Below are 16,774 nucleotides of genomic sequence, written 5' to 3' on the forward strand. Positions count from 1 at the left end.
TTTTTTGTTTCGTTTGGTGGGCGCACCAAGGGTCTCGCCTCCTCGAAACAGAGCCTGTCCAGATGGATAGTGGCCGCTATAGCGGCTGCTTACGCGTCAAAAAGTCTGCAATGCCCTCTGGGCATCAGGGCTCATTCCACGAGAGGCGTGGCCTCGTCGTGTGCATGGTCCAGTGGGATTTCTATCCATGACATATGTGTAGCGGCGGGCTGGTGCTCCCCGTCTACCTTTGTCAGGTTTTATAACCTAGAAGTTCCATGCCTTGTAGGCTAAACTGTTGTCAGTGTGAAGGAGAGGTGTATTCTGCCCAGATCATCCTGCTCAGATCACTCTCACGTGACTCAGCTCTCCTGGTTGAGCTGCACTAGTAGGGTATGTGCCATGTGCCTATACAGACCGGCGCGCCACTCTGTATTCCCTATGTGTGCTTATGTACAAGTGATGGCCCGCGTGGCTGGCCACCTTATTTTCCCACTTATGGGGTTCCCCTGAATGTTCGGGGTCTCATGGTGGATGCTTGGCGCGCACGGCGTTGACAAAGTGTTCCCGTAGCGTAAGCTAAACTTACGCAATACGAGAGAACCTCTCGTAAGAGAACGATACTCGGTTACTAACGTAATCTCGATTCTCTCTAGAGAGTGAACGAGTATTGCATAACCGGCAGTGCTCGCGCCACGAGCGATTTCGCTTCAGTCGACGAAAAACCAGGGAAGTCAGCCTACAGCCCCTATGTTTATACGCTAAGCCACGCCCATTCTGGCGGGCTGAGACTCTATGAAGGCGCGGGCGCCCTTCATTGGGCATGACGTCACGCTGGGCTCACTGGTAGGCTGCAGCAGTTGCCCGCAGGGCAGCCAATGAGCACGCAAGATGGCCTGCTCTAGGTCTGCTAGCTGCTGCACTGCGTTGACAATGAATACAAAATTAAGGATAAATTTTTTGGCTTCAATATCTCGAGAAGATTAATCTTTCCCGTAGCGTAAGCTAAACTTACGCAAAACTCGTTCCCTCTCTAGAGAGAACCGAGGTTACGTTAGTAACCGAGTATCGTTTTATGACTACACACTTCAACAGACGAAGATCTAAAATGGGACGCAACCCCCATCCTTTTTTGGAACAATAAGCTGTAAAACCCTGATTCTCTGTCGGGCGAGTACACCTGCTCTATAGCTCTCTTCGTTAATAGAGACTCTACTACTTGCTCCATTACCAGAGCCTGCTCGGGATGTACTAACGTGAGTAACATCCCAATGTAACCAGGTGGCGGAGAACTAAACTGGATTCTGTAACCCTTCTTTATTATCTGCAGGACCCATTGAGATATATTCGGCAGATTCTTCCACTCTGTCAGAAAATCTACTAAGGGTACCAGTCTCTTTGCCTCTTGCCTCTGGTGCTACTGTAACAGCCACTTCGGTGACCTGAAGCATTCTGGCAGGAAACAACCAAACTGACCGTTTTTGAACCCCCCCCCCCCCAGGCGCTGCGCCCTGAGGAACCAAGGGTGGCGGGATTGGCAGAACGGTCCCCTGAGAACCCAGAAGTGGAACGGCCACCGTATTATGACGTGAACACCGCTCCACCCCGGTTGGGGCTGTCCTCAATGGTCTGACGCACGTGGCGTCAGGACCGCTTATGAGCCGAATCCTTCTTAGCCATAAAAACGGTCCTCAGATCCGGCTTTGGCTTAAAAGACTTAGACTGAGAGAGTCGGCTCGACCCTAATGACTTATTAGGAGGGGCACGAGACGCGACACTCTCTTTCTGGTGTGCACGATATGAGTAGCTTGGCTGGGGATGCTGGCCGTGAGCTTGACCCAGGAGGGAGAAATTTCTTGAAAGCCTCTGATTGCTTTTTAGCTTTTTGAAATCTTTTAACGACTGTATTCACTGAGTCGCCAAAAAGACCAGTAGGAGAAATTGGAGCATCTAACAGTAACGCCCGATCTTTCTCTTTTATTTCTGCAAGGTTTAACCAGAGGTACCTCTCAGTAGCTACGAGGGGTGCCATAGACTGCCCAATAGCATTACATCATTATGATACATGTAATGAAGCAGTTCACACTTACAAATAAGTCAGATAGAATAAATGTTATGCATATGTGGTGTGCTGTCCGAGGAGAGGGCTCTAGGCTCTGTATTCTGCCAGAACCCAGAGTACTCCCCTTGTATTCCTGGCTGTGGAAGGAACAAGCCAAGAGTGTGGTGTCTGGGTGGGGGAGGGATGCTGAAAAACTGTCAAGGACTGTAGGTGAGTCGACTGAGTGCTCAAGCTGATGGGATAGACATGATGATTGTTGATGACAAGTTAATTGGATTAATTATTTGAACATGCTCCTCCTGAACTTTGTTTAATGAAACATCATTTAATGTTCTGTTGGGATTTAAGATGTTTCTGTATTATCTGTTTTGTGGGTCACCATGCTAAAGAGTAGAGGCTGTGCTTCAGTCCAGGATGAGCAGAGAAACACTGATGTTATGCTGCATGTTGTGTTATTTAAGAGGCAGTAACTGTGTAGTTGCTGATGCAGTGACAAATAGTCACAGTAAATCATGCATGTCGGTAACTGCAAGAGATTCAGATTTTACAGTGAATGTGTTTGTTAGTAAAATTTCAGGAAATATATGTGAAATAACTGTTTCTGTTAAAAAGTTTAATGAAGATTTCTGTAAAAGTCTTTTGCACTTTATTTAAATTAGGATATTTTACTTTCATTTTACGTTTTTTGCATGGCAGCCATGACAGTCATTTGATCGTTTTTTATGTTTTTTTTTTTTTTTTACAGTGAAGGTGTTTGATCGCAGAATTGGGGCCGTTCTAATCGTTCTAAACTCTAGAGTCAGGTTGTTCCAGAGTCGTGGCCCTGCCACTGCAAATACACGCTCCCCTCTACACTTGAGTCTAGAGCGAGGGACTACCAGCAGAGCCTGGTCACAAAGAGTAGAATTTAACAGTCTATTCTCTGCTCAACTGGCAGGCAGTGTATAGATCTGAGAATAGGAGAGATGTGATCATATTTCCGACACTTATGTAGAAGTCTGGCCGCAGCGTTTTGTACTAGCTGAAGACAAGCAATTTAAGACTTTACCGCAATATAAAGAATTGCAGTAATCTAGCAGAGATGTAAAAAATGCATATACAGCCATTTCTAGAGTTTTCAGAGTGAGGAAGCCTTTGATTTTAGACAATATACGAAGTTGATAGAAGCTGGATCCGATTACGGAGGAAATATGTTTGTCATATTTTAAAGGCTGGTCAACAAGAACACCTAAGTTACCCACCCTTGAGGATTTAAAAATGGACAGACTCTCTAAATCAGGGTTTATACTGTAAATTTTCATTTTGGCCGAAAACAATAACCTCAGTCTTCCTATTCACTTAGAAAGAGGAAATTTTGGGCTAGCAATGATTTAGGTTTATTTTGATTGCTTTATAGAGTGTTTAATGTCACAATTTTTCACCCTTTTGATATTGTGCTATCAGTATTATGAAAATCTGATATTTTGAAATAAAAACAATATATATATTGTACAGAAAATGCTTTGAGCTGTTTTTTTTGGAGTATAGAGACATCAAGAATCAACATATGAATCTCAAAAATGGTGACAATCAACTAAGCTTTTCTGTGACTTTTAGTAGCTTGTTTTATGACGAGTTCAGAGTTGATCTGATTTTTTTTTCAATTTTCACCATTGTTGCTATTCATACACTGATTCTTGATGTCTGTGTGAGTCTATATGATCCGGTCAAAACATTTTCTGTACAAGGACTTCATAAAATCTTTCAAAGTATCACAGCACTGCAGGATTTTCTGCAGCAGTATTGGCATCCAAAATTAACAACTGCTATTTAACGACTTAATCAGATATTAGACTTCATGTGGTATCAATAATTCAGACCACTACATGATGACTAGATCAGATTGTAGCAAAAATCACAGTGCTCTTACAAGAGAGGTTAGCTGAATACATTAATAAATAACAATTGACATTGAACACGATTTAGATGTAATGAAATCCAAGTTCCAGTGAAATATCTTCACAATCCCCTGTCTTTATGTCCTTCATTATGTGTGTATTCTGAGTGGGTATGGTACGTGACAGCATCTGAAATACACAATTAAGTTTAGAGTTACATTGTGTCTCTTCCATTTGATGAAGGCCAAAATTAGCAAAAATGGACAGAATGAGTCATTTACCTAGCCTGACAAGCCAGACCCACATTAAGATGTTTGGTCTGGGAACACACCATTGGCAGGGCTCAATCCGAGGGGCGGGTTGTCTTTCAAATTCCCTCTGCATGCAATAGGATAGCGCTATAACCAACCAGAGCAACGAAGAAGGTGACGTAGTCAGAGCGACAGACTTCAGTGCCGTTCTTTGTTCTTTTCTCAAAGAAAAGCTAAACTCCAAGTCTTCCAGAGTCGCGGCCAAAGGCGATTTGAAAGACCGCTGTTCGCCAGCAGCATCAGCCATCTTCTTTGTTTTCAAGTAGCAGGGAATTCACGCGGAACTGTCGCAACTCTGCCGCCATTATGTTAAGCCTGCCCACCGACTCTATACACGATGTGATTGGCCTGTTTTGAGTTTGGTTTTCCCAGCTTGCAAGCTAATGGAGAGTTGCTAGACGACACTGGCTGCAAAATAAAATTTGCTGCCACTAGGGTGCGTCTAGATTTCTAGGTTATCCTTTATCATGTTAAAAGGAAAAAGTGACAAAGTCATGATATAGCTTTAATGTTGTTTTTGTGACTGGATATGCTAAGGCATAAAGTCATAATAAAAAGAAAATCAAACAATATGCATCATAAATTCCATATCTCTGTTACTTACTTTGTGGGGAAGATGAGTATCCTTTAACTGAACAGAGTTTCTCACACTTACATGTTCTGTTAAATTAAAAAGAGAAAAAGACATGATTGTTAGGAAATGATTGTTACAATTTTTAACAGACATTTTAAGAAAGAAATCATTTACCTATTGAGAGTATGTTGACAGTATGTGTAGTAACTGTACTGTAACTGAGCGGTTCTTCAGGACGATACAGTAGCTAAATAGAACTGTTACTGCGTGTAAAGAACCTTTAAAGGACCTTCTTTTTAAAGCTTTTAGACTAGAGGGCTAAATTTATTAAACAATATTAATAAATAATATATAAAAATAATAATAGTAATATTAATAATATGAATATTAGTACAAAATATACTAATATTAATGAAAATAAATATTGTTGAAAAGGTTATTTATAACACCATTAAGGTCCTATAGCATTTCTTTAAAGCATTGTTCTTTAAAAAACATGGTTTCTTTATAGAATTGTTATTGTTTCAAGCTATTGTTACAATTTCTATTGTTACAAACCGAAGTACCCTAATTTGGTACTGTTTAGGACCCGTTTTCTTAAGAGTATATATTTAACACAGTAGCATGATAGTTTCTCATGCAATGCCATCTGAGAGCTCGAACATTCAACAGAGGTTTCCTGCCTTGCCCTACACAGACTGAGATTTCTCTGGATTCCCTGAATCTTTTCACAATGCTATGTATAATGGTGAAAGACCTAAATACTTTGCAAATTCTCTTGCATTGAGAATTGTGAATTTTGAATTTTGGCACAAAGCGGTGAGCCATTACCCATCATTGATTGGAAAGGCTTAGCCTTTGGTGAATGTTCATTTATACTTAATCACAACACCCTCACCTACTACCAATTCACCTGCTAATTGTGGACTGTTTCAAAACATTTTGACTTGGATATTCTGTAATCTTTTCACTTTTTTGCCTCGGTCCCAACTTTTTTTTGGAGAGTGTTGCATCGATTTTATTTTCATATTTACAAAATACAATTAATTTGGCCAGTGAAAACATTGCCATTTTTTTCTTTGTACTTTTGTCAATCAAATACAGGTTCAAGAGACATAACACATGACAGATTCTTAAATTTATAGCCTTTTACAAAATGTCCCAACTTTTCTGGAATTGGGGTTGAATGTGTTATTGTTCACCTGGGATTATCTAAATCTAGATTATGTAAATAAATAAAAAAAATAATAATAAAAAAATTACCAGTAGGCTACAGCTCTCCTCAGCAAACTGAATGATTTCAACCATGTCTTGAGCAATAGCCCAAATGGTGTGGGACCAGTCAGTTTAATAGTGTTAGGGTTTTGTTCAAATCATTAACAGCAGTAAATAATGCTTACACTAATAAAGACCGCTTTTTATCAAAGTTTTTATGTACATCCATGAATCAGAACTGACACTGAGTAACAAAACTTTGAACATTGATTCTGGTTATGACTGTATGAATGTAGGCCTAATTAGTGCTTGGGCAAGCATTATACTGTACATATTGTTGCTCGTACTTAAAGATTTGAATAACCACCTAACCCGGTTGTAAACATAAGCCTATAAATCATCCCACTCTGCTTGTTCCACAGGCAAGACTGATGCATCAAATAATGCAGCTTTGTTAAGGAGATTTGTGACAGTTGTCAGAAAACTGAAGAAAACTTTGGACAGTGGTCCGGCTTATTTTGTAAATTGTTAGACTGATTAATGTCATGTGTTGGACTCCAAAATTGAGCAATCAAAATCTCATAAACTTCCATATGGAGGGACCCAAATATCCAGAGACCAGAGAATAATAAAGGAGTGGACTCTTTTGGCTTCACTATAGCAACCAACCAAACAACAGCAGTAACACTAGCAGAACACCCATTAGTGGCTTTATTTAATATTGCTGAATCAAACTTAATACAATAAATGACACTAACAAAATTATTTTGTATTGGTTAAATCAAGTAAAACACTGATAAGGTTATCACTTATTACAGTGCATAGTATTTCAATAGATAGAAATACTATGAAATTTCTAGAAATACTAAAGTTTTTGGCTGGTTTATTTAACAGACTTTATTAGAAAGCAGATTGATGGAGGTAAAATTTGTGGACTGGTACTTATGGATCTTCAAAAAGCTTTCGACACAGTTAACCATACAATATTGCTAGATAAATTAAGTGTCATGGGTTTTTCAAGTATGGTCATAGCCTGTCTGAACTCTTATTTAACTAACTGGGAGAATTCAAAGGGTAGAAATTGATCGGGGATACTCGCTAAGGAGACAATCATTAATGATGGAATTCCTCAGGGAAGTGTCCTAGGTCCCCTTTTATTTCTCTTATACATAAATGACATGCAAGCTGTTTGTGACTGTAATTTGTTTTTATATGCTGATGACTCTGCTCTACTGATTTCAGATTAGGATGTTTCCAAAATAAAAGTGATAATAGTGAGGAGCTTTGAAGGGTAAGAGACTGGCTCTCTGATAACAAACTTTTATTGCATCTAGGAAAAACTGAATCCATATTATTTGGGTCGAGAAGTAAACTGAACAAAGCTCCTAACATGTCTATCAAGGTAGGGGATTATGTAATATCAAACAGAACTACTGTTTTGGACAATGATTTAAGTGGTATGAGTATGGCTATGAAAATTCTAGGGAAGGTTAATGCTAGGACAAAATTTCTTGCCAGATGTGTTGGTTTTATGGATATGCAAAATCTAAAAATACTTGCATCATGTTTAGTGCTATGTCATCTGGAGTACGCATGCATTTCTTGGATGTCTGATTTGTCTCATTTTGGGCTGGTTAGTCACAGAGATCTCAAAATAAATTGATAAGGTTGGTTTTAGGATTTAATAGCTTTACACATGTTGATGCTTCCCATTTTAGACTTCTTAAAGGGCATCTTGCAGGTTAAACACCACTGTCGATTAATGGGTACATAAAGCAGTCAAGATATGTATATAAAGTTAGAAATGTCTCCAAAATGGTGTTAAAGTCCAGTTTTTGGTAAGTGACGGTTATTTTTTACGCAACTCGGCGATGACGTCACATGAGGTAGACGTGGTGGATAGCCTCAGCCTTTCTCAGCTACTAGAAGTTCTACCACTGACTATGGCGTCTAACTGGGATGAGGAAGAGGTGGCAAGACCCACAGTTAACATTTATGATGGCCCACAGCCATATAATTAATAAATAAATGCATGGTCAGAGGAGAATGACTGGAGAGTTGGTGGAGTGTCCTGGTGAGTTGCTACCATTTAGAAACACAGCAATGACCGCTGGAGCTAGTAGTATATGAACAGCAGTGCATACAATAACAACTTTTTTTTACTGTCAGTGAAGAGCATCGAGTGAAAGTCAACGTTTTTGTTATATCTAGTGACAGTGATTATGTCGTTGTGCTAGCTTGACAGTCCCACCTGTGAACCCCTAGTGTTTATTTCTAAGCTTTTACCTTTTTCTCCGGTGAAAATGTTGTTTGCAAACGTAGCCGACGCCGAGTAGGCTGGTCATGTCTTCAGTGTGATTATTGTTGATTGTGCCAACTAGTTTTCCTCGTGATTGATTGTCATTGACACCGTCAGGCTTACCGGGAGAGGGAATGAGTAGTGAGCTTCTGTGTCGCTGTGTTTGGCAGGTGTCTGTGTGGGCGCTGTCGTCCCATGGAAACTGTGGTGTAGAGCTTGTGTTGTAGGGAGGTGAGCGCGTTTTTGTCGCTGGTCGTGGACCTCGCCCAGCGGCCAGCAGATGTAACGTGCCTAACCCAGCATCCTGGAATTGAGGCATGCTGCCTGAATCCGTTTGTGCTACATATAGCATACTCACACTTCAGGCAGGAAATTACCATTACGATGATCAATTAAAATACAAAAACTACCGAAAACACTGACTCACGACCGCTCTTACTGAATACCAACCTACTCAGCAGCACTGAGCTGACGCAGAGCACACACAACTCCGTCGTGTGACGTAAAATGACGGGATGCTGAAAAAAGCGGTTTTTACGAGCAGTCAAAGAAACGCTCACTTTACCTACTCAATTGGTGCCCTTATGTTGTTTTAAAACATTTTAAATCCTGCATTAACTTTTCATTCATGTTTTTGAGAAAGATTTGAGAGAGAAAATGAGAACAAATAATATATAAAAGCTAATTGTTTTGAATAATCCAAAGAATGAAAGCATAAATTAACAATTTATGTTAGGAACTAAATAAAGAAATAGCCTCTAAATCATTACATCATTATGCATTAATCTGAAAAAACACTTTTGAAAATGAATACTCTCTTTGTAAATTGAAATTGGTCAAGTTACCTTTATTCAAATTATTTTTTTTCCAATACAGATTGAAAGCAGCTTTACAGTGAGAAAAGGAAAATAATGCAACAGAGTTGTTTTCGGCTGTACAACAGTTCTAGAAGAAAATAGCGTCATAGTCCAGTTTAATTAAGTTCAGTGATGGTTCATTTTTGTTGTAAAAAAGTTATTAATTTATATATATCCGCTCTGCAGAAAACAGTGATATCATCATCCAGTTCAGCTCAGTTCTACCAGAAAGACTCGGGAGATAGAACGATGTAATAAATTAATTCATGTAATATATGTATCAAATGTAAAAGTGTAATTTATTGACAGCCCAGCAAGCAATTATTTATAAAGTTCTTTGCCGTAGGCCCGGTGTTAGGAAACTGCTCAGAGACAGGACGTTGAGATCCAAATGCAGCTTTATTAGGGTTTATCCAAACACGCATCCAAGAAACAGGGTCGAAACACAGGTAAGCAGTCCAAACGAACACACGGACAAACCAGGAAACACAGGCAGGGGTCAGAGGCAGGAGAATAATCCGAGAAACGGGAAACGATGACGATACACTCAGGAGTGCAGTGTAACAACATTCAAAACTTTGCGGAGAGTGAATGAGTGCACAGGCTAGGAAGACTAACGGGATGACGAGACACAGATGAATGCAATCAGAGAAGGTGAGTCCAGGCATTGAATAATGGGCAAATAAACTAAAAACACAGGTGGTATACATGAACACAAACGAGGAGCGGGAAAACTAGGAACAGGACTGAACCAAAGGCAGGGGGGAACACAGACAGACAGACATCACAACACCCCGTCCGTAGAAGACGTGGTTAGTCCTTTCAGTTAACATATAGGGGCCTACAAGCAATCTGGCATTCAGCTAGAGTGAACATAGAGAACATATTTTGAACGAAATACTTTTCATATTTTGGCTTTTTGTTTACATTTTTATGAATTCTAAAGAACTGATGCTATATTCCTTTCAAATCTCTTAACTCGTTGTAATAAGAAACTTTAGGTGAATTAAGGTTGGTTGTGACACCTTTTCTTAGTCACCTCAATGGCAAAAAGTGTCCCAATAAACCTGAATTCATCATATTCAAAACAATCCACATTGGAACTTGCATGGCAAGAGCAATTAAAGAACTGGTTTGTATTTCATTTTCAGGCTGTAACCCATTATGACTCCTCTGATTGATTATCTTTGGGAAAAGGTGAAAAACAAAAGCTAAATCCAGGCAAAAGACACTAAAATCCCTGTTGAAATGGGTGAATTTGGCGTGGCATTGCGGTTCCAATCTGCCTCGCTGCAGAGTGTTTTGCTATTGTAGCTCTGTGTAACGTTGTTTTTGAATCTCCATTTTACTATTATTCTTTGTCGTTTAAACTGCTAAATATAATCATTGTCATTTATCTCATATTGATAATCTGACACCTGTAACTTTTAATGTAAATCCCTATCCACTATCCCTAGCAAAACAAGTTAGCATTTCGCTAGCCTGTTAACTTGTTGTGTGTGCTTACCACCTCTTTTCTCTCTTGTGCTTCATCTTTTATGAGTCCATCAAACAACTGTGGTAAGTCGGAATCAATCAACAAACACGGTGAATCATGGCATCTTCTTTGCTTGCGCTGCTTGCCACATGTTAAGTGCAGACTTTGTCAGCAGCGAGGGATTCTCATGTGATTAATGGAGGGAAATTGTTAGCCTGACAGAGAATATTTAACGCATTCTCATCCTTTGGCGTCATATGTGACGCCATATGACAAAACGGCGAAATACTACGCACATGGCACCCTTTATCGTCAATATAACACGCACTGTGATGGGTAGGTTTAGGTGTGGGGTAGGGTCTGCGTCTCATATTCACGCTAAAGGATGCCAGTCAACTTTATGACGCCTTGGGTTCGCGTGTTATATTCACGCTAAAGGGTGCCATGTGTGTAGTATTTCGCCGTTTTGTCATATGGCGTCACATATGCCGCCAAAGGATGAGAACGGGCTAGAATATTTAAGGATTAGAGACATACATCTTTAGATATTTGGTTGCAACTAGTGAGCCCTGTAAATTGTTCGGTTCCTGTGTTGTGCCTAATTTTAATTCCCTGTCAAATTATTACCCCCTCCTTGAGGGAGGCTTAACATTAATGGATTGTTATCCGTGCTAAAGAGGTCTGAATTTGTCAGTCAGAGATAACTAAAAAAACAATATTAAATAGCCTAGGTGTGTGAGCCTGCAAGTACGATACTGCTCTGGCCCCCTCCCTCCGTACCGTTATGACGAGATGGCAGCCCTTTTCATTCAATTGCTGATGTCTAAGTGGAGTCCACAGAATTACAGGGTTTAATTTGACAAGTTTTGGGGCAGACCTGGGCTGGATTTCCTGATAACGTTGTCTCTTAGCACGCTATAAAGACTCTAAAGGTATACCATTTCTAGGCGTGTTACCTGAACTATACCTTACGTTATTGCTTAAGATATACCTTCTTACGTGCGACGTTACCAGGTGCTGTCCGTGGCGATGGTGCTGAATTTGTTGATATCGATGGATCGAGAATCAATTATTCACTCAGCTTCACTGCGTCATGTGAGAAAGCGGTGTTCTTTATAAAAGAAGCACTTCATAAATAGTGGAAATTGCATTTATTAGGATTAATGGGATATTATAAAAAAAATATTCCAAACTATAATAGCCTAGCCTACATATTTTAAAATTGTATCATATATTGCTGCCACAATAATGGCACATTACAACTGTTTACCTGCTTTCTTATTTCTCCTTTTTGTTAGAGTAAAACAGTAGGTTTTAAAAAACTTGCGATTATCTTCGAAACCATTAGTCCGATCGAGACAAATCCAACACAGTAAATTTGAAAACATAGGTCAGTAGTTAACCAATAACGCCCAAATGTCGAAATAATGATAGGAACTGACAAAAAATCCAATCAATGTCACCCGTTAAGCTTCAAAACTAAATGTGATATTTACAACCAATTTTACACACATATAGCCTATATGGGCAGACTTTGAGGACATCTAATAAAAGTGGTGGAGATCAAGCAAGACATGGTGCTATAACTGTCAAAAAAACTTTAAGAAACATATTTTTCCTTAGTAAATTACCTGTGTTGGCTGTAAATGGTTCTTTCTGTCTATGATCTAAGAGTATTTGTTTATTTGAATCCCCATTAGCCACTACCTAGGCAGTGGCTACTTTTCCTGGGGTCCCAACAAGTAAAAAATACAAAACTACATTTAATCAACAACAATAAAAAGTGAAGTCAATGAAACATACTAACCCAACATTCATTCCAAGTATCAGAATCAACAATTTATTATATATTTTGCCATCAAATGTGTAACGGTCATCAGCTGGAGCGCCCTTGAGAGCCCTGATGGCACTCCACTTCAGATTTTTGTTATTTCTTCACAAACTACATTTCCCATAACTCACTGCCCGGACTCATCATCACTGATCACATTCACCTGTATGAAGTGTTTAGCTCTCCTTGTTTAGCTCACCCCTTGTAAGCCTGGTTTTCACATTCACTCACTGCGTAGTATTGTATGTTGTTGCACTGCATTTCTGAGCATTTCTCTGGTTCCCTGTATTTTGGTTTTTGGACTCTTTCTACCCGCTTGCCTTGTTCCCAACCTTGTGTGTTTTGTTTGATTGAACTGCCTACCTGGATTTTGACCAGTGCATTCTTATTCAATTTCAGTTTAAAGTTTATTTTATAAACTGAAAGTTTATTCAGTTTCAGTTTATTTATACTCAGTTTAAAGTGAGTCGTGTCGCTCTGTTCTGGACTAATTGTAATTTTTCAATTAGTTTAATTTTTTGTCTTTACTTGATGCACTCAACCACACCACTGGGCAACAATCTAAGCAAGAACCATTGTTTGCACAATTTTAGAAATAGTGTTGTGGTAAACTGTTTACACATCTCTTAATAACAGACAAACCTCTTCTAATACCTGTTACCATATTTTCTATCTGTTTTGACCACTCCAGCCTACTGTCTAATATAACTCCAAGAAGTCTTATTTCCTCAGTTCAATAGGCACACTCTTTACAGACAAATTTAACTTTTGATGCAATCAACTTTTGATGCAATTTGATGCAAACACAATGCTTTTGGTTTTTATCAAGTTTGAACTAATTATTCCATACCTACTTGATGACCAATTGTATTTCCTCACCCAAAGCAGTAGACAGCTGCTTAATTGATGTTGCAGGTAAACATAATGTTTTATCACTCTTTAAAACAAGAGGAAGATCATTGGTCTTAAACAACTTCCTTAAAGCACACCACATTGCAACTCTTTCACATCTGAATAACTTCCATTGTGAAATACGAGCCCGTTCTCATCCTTGTGACGCCATATGACAAAACGGCGAAATACTACACACATGGCACCCTTTAGCGTGAATATAACACGCGAACCCAAGGCGTCATAAAGTTGACTGGCATCCTTTAGCGTGAATATGAGACGCAGACCCTACCCCACACCTAAACCTACCCATCACAGTGCGTGTTATATTGACGATAAAGGGTGCCATGTGCGTAGTATTTCGCCGTTTTGTCATATGGCGTCACATATGACGCCAAAGGATGAGAATGCGTTAGAAATACACATTGTCCCATTAGACAGTTAACTTTTAAACCAATGTACAGTATGAAAAGTAAATTTGTAACATTTCAGTTTATCCAGCAATAATTTATGATACTGTACATCAAAAGCTGAGATAAAATCTAACAATACTGCTCCTACTAAGTTATTGTCATCAATCTGTGCTCTCTCAACCTGCATGCTGAAAATTAGAGAGCAAATTATTCTCCTTCAAGAATAATTGAATTTGCTCTAACTATAATTTTCAGTACTTTACTAAGAACTGGTAGCAAACTTATTAGTTGACTATTATGACCATTAAAACCCAGTGCTGCATTTTTCTAAAGATGAATAACCTTTGCATCTTTCCAAGCTAAAGGAAAAATCCCCTTTTCAATACTGATATTAAAGATGTGGCAAACTGGTTCTCCCAAACAACATTTATTCTCTTAATTTATCAACTTTATTTATGAAAAAATCATTGAAATAATTTTCAATTTCATATGGTTTAAAAATAGTTAAAAATGAGTCACCTGTATCAATAAAATAAGGAATTTTACTTGATTTCCTATCCATTATTTAATTGAGTGTACTCCACTTTTTTTACAATCATATTTACATTCACTTATTTTAATTTTTTAAAACATTATTTTCTTTTTCCTATTAATTTTAGTTAAATTAACTCGATTTCTTAATTTGCAATAGACGTCCCAATCCTCCTTGTTCCCAGGTCTGTTTGCTGTACCCTTTGCCACATCTCTTTGAAACATAATGTTTTTCAACTCATTAACAATCCATGGTGCCCTAACATTCTTCACTGTACATTTTTTCATAGGTGCATGTTTGTCCACCAAAGGGTAAAATAATCTTTCAAATGCTGACGATGCATTATCAGGATGAACTTCCTTAAACATCAATCCAACATACATTATTTATGTATGTACAAAATTATTCTTGACTGAATCTCTTATATGATCTTAAACTACTTTTGGTTTCCTAAGTTTTCTAAGAGTTTACATGCTTGCTAAATAAAACATAATATATTTTTATGCATGTGCTTAAAGGCCTTAAACTGCTTAAACCCTGATAAATGCTGCTGGCATGCAGCTTTAATTGTAAATTGATATGTGGACACCCCCTTCTAATGAACAGATTTGGCTATTCCAGCAATTGCTGGGAAAACATCTTAATATTATCGTAATGCTAAATACAGTGACATTATAAAGAATTATGGGTTACACTTTATTTTAAGATGTCTTTGTTACACTGTAATTATACATTTAAGTACTGAGTAATATTAAGTAACTAGTGTACATGTACTAATAAGGTTAGGGTTTGGTTTGGTTTAGTTGCATGTATTTATACATAATTTATAGGCTAGTTATTACCATAGGAACTACATGTAACATTATGTAACAATGACATCTGTAAAATAAAGTGTTACTGAAGTATGCACTCTCTGAAACTTGTTTTAACAAGTTTGAACCAGACTGAAAGTTGAAAAATCACAATTCACTATAATGTCATTCTATGATGTTGCAACATGTTGACACTCGCAACTCGTCACATGGGAGGCTTGTTGGGAACGATAGCGTGTTGGGTATCATTAAGATTGGTCCTCAAAAGAAAAACTAAATACTGCAAACCATTTATCAGAAGAGGTTGTCCACATACATGAATGTGTCCCTAAAGAACGAGTAGGATTAGTATGACACTGTAAAAAGGCTATGTTGAATTGAAATAGAGCACAGCACAGAACCAAATTCTAATGAGAAGCCTAAACATACCTATATAAAAGCAGCACTCAAATGTTAACAGCATATGTAGATATTCTTCTGAATAAGGCAACATACTATATTATTTCAGTGAGCATTTATCTTCAGATCTATGGCAGACAATCTGACACAAACAGACCAACTAACAAATAAGAAGAGTGTCTTAACATGCTAAATACCGTTAACTGTCATTAGTAACCTCCCCCACTCGTATATTCAAATGGTTTTCGACATGGGGTTTTGTGCAGCTTGTGCCGCTCGTCTTACTGGATTTTGCTCCTTAAAACTAACTTGTTCCCACGTACCGGAATGAGTTTATACAAAAGGCCTCTGTGTGAGTGTACGCTATGATGCCACAGATGGGGCACCCACGCTGAAATACAAAAAAGGAACAAAAAGAGTTGTAACTGAACGCATCTTAAGTGAAACATTGGCTGACACGCTCCCTAAAGGACCCTTGGGGGAATGGGGCGCGTGCAGGACACTTACTGATTACCTAAAGAGACATCGCAACTCTGACGCTCCCTTGTGTTCATTTTATTATTACAAACACATATCTACCTACACGTGTAAAGAGAATAAAACAATACCTAAAAAAAAAAAAAATTGTCACACTACTGAAACTGCATATCACTATAGCTTAAATTAGATTAAATCTGTTGACATGGGTAGGTTTCGCAGTCCCCGTTTCTTTTTGCCTTTAAATGTAGCCTAGTCGTATTTTGAACACGTTCCGCATCAGTGTGAATAATAAAATGACTATATCTGGTATATGATGAATGAATGAATGAATAGTGAATGAATGAATGAATGAATGAATGAATGAATAGTTTGTATTATGGTGTCTTGCATACTACTGTATGCCCAGCCCTAATGGGCTTGTAAGACACCAATACAACCAACAAAATACCAGTTGTCAGGCAGTAGGCACAACATACATGAACTTATTTGAATAAAGAAGTCTGCCGTCTCATCCAGGCTTTGCAAACAAAAGCAGCCAATTTAAACACATTAAATATAAACAACCATTTCATCTAGTCGTCATCACTAATCCAGAACATCTCAGGCTTTTTAACAAACAATTCACCAAATAATACATTTCTAAAATCATCGTACCGTGGGCAATATAACACAAAATGAGTTTCATTTTCAACCTCTCCTAACTCACACAATCTACAGTCTATCCTCTTCAGGAGTTTGAGTGAACCTACCAGTTTCTAAGGCCAG

Source organism: Siphateles boraxobius, unplaced genomic scaffold (assembly GCF_051911475.1).
Source record: "Siphateles boraxobius isolate OS27281-9 unplaced genomic scaffold, OSU_SipBor_1 9, whole genome shotgun sequence".
Classification (NCBI taxonomy): Eukaryota; Metazoa; Chordata; class Actinopteri; order Cypriniformes; family Leuciscidae; genus Siphateles; species Siphateles boraxobius.